This window comes from Musa acuminata, chromosome BXJ2-3, assembly GCF_036884655.1.
Source record: "Musa acuminata AAA Group cultivar baxijiao chromosome BXJ2-3, Cavendish_Baxijiao_AAA, whole genome shotgun sequence".
NCBI classification, from domain to species: Eukaryota; Viridiplantae; Streptophyta; class Magnoliopsida; order Zingiberales; family Musaceae; genus Musa; species Musa acuminata.
In genome coordinates, this window is record NC_088340.1 from 6,288,911 (window position 1) to 6,294,910 (window position 6,000).

Here is a 6,000-nt window from a genome sequence, read left to right on the forward strand (position 1 = left end):
ATGTATCATTATTCATTCCTAAATTAAATTATTTTTTACTAAAATTAATGCTAATCTATTATTTTATTTTATTTTTAGATTTTGAAGCTATTTTTTATAATTTTACCATATTTTATAATTTTTTTTATTTTACATCTCGATGCGTACTATATGATCGATAGATAAGCATATGGTAAACCTCGAAAGAAAGTAGTATTACATGTCCATGCGAGAGGCACATTAGTAGGTTGCTGCTAATTCCCTGCATCTCTCTATCTGCAGCTGGTCCTGCTTCATGATATGCTAGTGCTTTTGACTACATACTACTCAAGAGGAGAGAGAAGAACAACACACTTCGCTTGTTTTAACTTGAGAAACGTGCACTTTATAAGTTCATTAAAGGTTATGAATGATTAGAATAAGAAAAAGTTTGGTTCCCTTAATAAAGATAAGAAAAAGATGACAACAAAACAAGGATGTTGTAATTTGTGGTGGGAACTGATGAGGTAGCCACCACCATAGTCTCTCTCCATGCCTTCAAAACTCATATACAACTGGTGGTGGTGGAAGAACAGACATTGATGTCTAGTTAAAGATTGATTTGTAATGCATGTTTGAACAGAGAGGTTCCAAAATGCTCTAATAACAGCAATTAAGTGCCTTTTATGCTAACAAAGATAGATGATTTATAAGGTCAAATAACTCATTTAAATCCAATTAAGATATCATTAATTGGATTTGGAACAAAGTCAAATATCACAACTCAGATTTGAGGTGAATTTTAATCTACCATAATAAACAATCCAAACTATATATCTAAACACCAAGAGGGACAAAACACTTTGGGGCATATACTAATCAAAACCTGAGACCATAGTCTCATATGTAACTTCTTGGACACAAACTGATGTCTCTGATGTCTGATCAATTGGAATAATTGAGGTGCCACAGTCAATGATTGAATTAATATAGCTAGTTAAAGTCATGCATGTATGCCTAATCCAAGATAAATAACAAGTAGAAGAAGCACCACTGGGAAGTGTTTCTCAGTGCCTTTTGTACTTTCAAGCTTCCTTTTTGAATGTGTTGCTGATCAATGGTCATCCCAAAAGTACCACTTAACATGATTCTTCAGGAAAGCTGAAAGGTGGCCCCTCTGTGTTTGAACCAAGTGTCTTGATCTAGTGGAGTGTTACTTTAGCCTGCTTCCTTCAACCAAGGTTGATATGCCACATGTTGCTTCTTCATTGTTTGACCTCTTTGTTCCCATAGTGGATGGTGAAGTAAAGTATCATGTTTATCTCTTCTCTAGAAGAAATTTGAGACATGTGACACACTTAAGACTACCAACTTGACAAACCATTAATTGCTCATCTTAGTAGTTTATGAGTTATTGCCCAAGCATAATCATACATCATACACTAAACACACATATATATAATGGAGTACAGAAGGGATAAGAGATTGTAGGTGAATCTTTTATGTTTTTGTTTTAATCTCATTGGGCAAGTGAGATGATTTGATGTGGGAACACTTAATCCTTGTGATGGCTAGGAAGAGACATTGCTTTTCTAAAGGAGCATGTTTTTCAATACTTTAATCATTGAAGAATAAAGTAAGGTTGATTAGGTTTCTATACTTTTATAGAAAAATAGATTTATCTTCTCATAGTCTTTAATTTAATCAGGTAAAGTTACTACACTAGACTTTTACCAATACAAGATTTTTTTTAGGAATAATTTTATGTAAAGCCAATCTTGTCGAAGAAGGTTTTATCACTAATTATTAGGTTAAGAATTTCTTCCATGGATGATTTGTTTTATATTATGAAGCATATGTTTACCATCGCAATCTCAAGTAAAGTCTTCCTCTTTAGTTTTGTTTTGCTGCTATCTTTTTGATCTTGGAATGTGGACTATCATGTCTTCTTGTGGGGCAAGAATTGGGTTGCAACTTTGGACCTTAAACTTGCATATGATAATGATTGTTGCAATTAAACCCACTCTATGGAATGGAGTGATTAATTTGACTATGCAAGGTTTAGATTCATACTAAGAATCTTTTCAAGGTGGAGTTCATAATTTCACCAACAAGAAATCAAGAATAATTTTCTTAAAATTTAGTATGATACGATAAAAAATTCTCTACTTATTCAAAGTCGTGGTATCTAAACCTTAACATATTTTCTTCGTAACTCATGGATGAGATGAAATAGAAAAAGAGATTGACTACTGATTAATGATCAAAGAGTTGAATTATATATATTAAGTTATGATTGTCATATAGTAACTTAAAGTTTTGAGTTATAATAAATTCAATCTTAGTATTGATTAAGACTATGTTTGAAATATATTTATATTTTTAATATGAAGTTGGAGAAAAAGGTTTGAGTGAATGTGCTGAATTATTTGATAAATAATAGATAAAAATTATATTTTAAATATGTATTGATATAAGTATAGTATGGTAAAATTATATTTCAAAAGTCCATTGAATATTTTGTGACAAATTTATCCTTCTAATAATTTTAATATGTATTCAAACGTGAATACACATTTTTTATTTAAATTAATAAGTAAATATATATAATGTTATAAAAATATATAATATAATCATATAAATAAATATAAAATAGCTTTTAAAAATAAATAAATAAATAAATAAAATCTCACCTTATAGAAAATATAAATCATGTTGATTTCTCACTAAATCATTTTGACAATCTTATAATTTTAAATAAAATCATAAGTTATTTTCAAAATTAAAAAAAATTATATTGACATCATGTAAATGTCGAGATATATGAGGTAGCATTAGCATTTGAATATTTTCAATATGGCATCTAAATCATATGTGATTTGAAAAAAAAATTATCAAACATTAATTTACATTTGAAATGTGTATTGTGCCATCAATACATTTTTTTCAAATATATTTTCAAATATTTCAAAAAAAAAGTTTGGATTATATTTTAGTTAAGTCCAGTTATAATGACATATAATGCCATCAGTTTGACTCAAATGAAAATGAAAGTGAGATAGAGGTTAATCTCATGTGACAAAATATCAATATAGTCGATTATTTATATTTGGTTGTCCTTTAATTAAATACTTCAGTTTTTTTGGACTGTGATGATGTTTAAACTCCATATGTGATAGTCTTCATCATAAATATATATATATATATATATATATATAGTTGTTGTTGCCTGTACTTGCAACCTCAAAAGGCCAAAAAGCAAACTCCTTCGATCTCCTCTCGCTGTACTTAATACACACTTTTCAAAAGCTATTCACATTTGGCAGAGGAGGAGTTCATATTTATGATGCATGCATGCATGCATGCATACACTTCCTCCACTGACCAACTATGTATATGTATCATAATGAGCAGTCAATTATTCCTCGTTCGATCGATGATATGATTGAGTTGGGAGAAAAGAAGACACTAAAGGTGGGAGAAAGATATATCACACATCCATCTCATCCTCCACTAAAGCCTTCTTATCCACTCAACCAACCTTCCTCTAATTATTATTTTATTCAAGTAACCTTTCTATTAGTTTAACATCTCTTTTGCACATTATCTATCCACTCAAATAAGAGGTATTTCTATTATGAAGAAGAACAAAAAGACTCGTTATATGTCAAGACAAATATGATAATTTCTCTTTCTTTAAAGAAATACAAAATAATTATTTATTTGATTGTATTTTCTTATTATTTTTATTATTATCTTCATCTTCCTCTTTATTTTCTGCTGATTGTCTTCCACCAATCTTTTCGTTGCTTAGAGAGATGTGGAAAGTTGCATGACAAGTCTGAGGGTAGATAGAACGAAGACTCTTACGGTGAAGTCTTCTCCTTCGTTGCTACTCCACTGGTTCGAACCACACGCAGTACGTTCTCCATTTCTCTTCGTTCACATTTGCATGGTTCAGCCATCACTATGATGAGCTGAAGACGATATATATCATAGTGGATGTAGCTTTAGTGGATGTCAACAGTTTGGCAGAAGCAAGAAAAGTTGCTTTAGGTGATAAGCTTACGTCCGATTGATGCAGAAAGCTACCGAGTTATTGTCTTCAAGATACTAATCGCTAGGGTTTGACGACGTCCTTGATGTAACCATGTCTCTAGCAATGCATACTCACTAGTGTTGTTGATGAGGGGTGATCAATCAGTCCGACTTGATGTGGAGTTGACTTATATCGAGACCGATATCGAATGGATTCTCAACAAGAGAGAAGAGTCAAACCTCATTAATCATCCTCACGTCTCTCTTACGTAGTCGATCCTCCTAAGAGCTTAGGTTAGGAGGATATTCTTTATGTCTTTTTCTATTGACTGAGATTTCATGAGTCGAAGTGACTCATTTGGATGGTTTTATTTTATCTGTTGATTAACATGTTTTTTTTTTTTATCTATGAAGACTCCAATATGAACTTTTCATGTAATATATGAGGAAAAGATGTAGTTGTACAGCTGCAAAGCATAAAGGTTTTCCACCTTGGAATACTTACTTCCCATTGAAGGAGAAGTTTGACATATAAATAGATTGAGGTAGATAGATAGATAGATCCCAATAGTGTTGATGTCAACTAAACTGATGTGACCAACCAATTAGCCACAATAGATGGAAAGATTCCAACTATATATTTTTATTATTATATATTTTTATTTAAAATGTTTGAATAATATATAATAGTTTTAATTATAAACATATAAAGATTTATTGATGAATTTTTTTAGTAAAAATAAGTCTATCATGTCAAGACTTAGTTTGACATGAGATAGTGATAGATTATTTTATCACTAAATTTTTGAATAATATATATTTATATTTTAATAATAATAATTTATGTTGGTAGCTAATAATTATTTTTTCTTATAGTGCCAAATCACCTGTATATCATAATTTTTAATAATAAAACTTAACCTCTATTAGTTTTTATGATAGGTCTCAAATTCAAATTCACATATGAATGTCAACCACATAAAATATTTTTATAATAAAAAAATAATAAAACTTAATATTAATTACTCATCTTAATATTGAAGTACTCACATCTAGTAACAATGGCATACAAAATTAATAATACATATCATTAGAAAAATTACCAAGTAATACACTGAACTAATAATATATCATTAACTAGTACATCACTTGTACAGTGCTAATACATTACTACATTATTATCATGAATAAATTGGATGGTTGACTCGAAAAATACTATGACAATTCAATTTAAATTGGTACTACAATAAGCACTCGGATTAGTGATTAGTGAAGTGTGATTAGGCCATGCAAATGAACCTAATCTCATCCATGGCAACAAAACCTTGAATGGTGTTGCCATCATATGGAAATTAAAGATACGATGCCAAGGTGTTGTGGCATTACAATTTATGATAAATGCAAGTAAGAAATTTGTGGCAATATGAGCAAAATTATCCCTCGTAGGTTTTTATTCATCTTATGTGTTAGTAGTTGTTTGATGTCCATCTTACTTTAGGCTTTTAGGATGAAGATAGGATTTGATTCACTATGTTCCTTATCATCATTAGAATTCGAAAGAGATGTTGTTTGTAGTAATTAGGAACGATATGAATATATATTGGGTGAATAAAATCGAATACTTTGTTCAAACTTGGGTCAAAGATTTCAATTTTATGGATATACAACCTATTAGACCAGAAATAGGAATTGGGAAATCATATTCCCTAAGTTAAATTAAATGCAACTTATCTTTGCTTTTATTATTTTTATGTATATGTTATTGATTTCAATGGGATTGAGTCGAACCCGAGTCGAGCACAAAGGAATCGTGTGATGGGTATGAGTCAAACAGATTTATGTTGACCTAATGTTGACCCGGTCGAACGCAGCTTATTTGGTCAACTTGCATGATGCAAATAATTAGCACTTCTTGCAAGCATTGAGCTCAATTGCTCTTCCGATCGAACCCGAATGCGATTGGGTTCGACCTATTTCTAATTTTGGGACCCGAAGCACGACAAC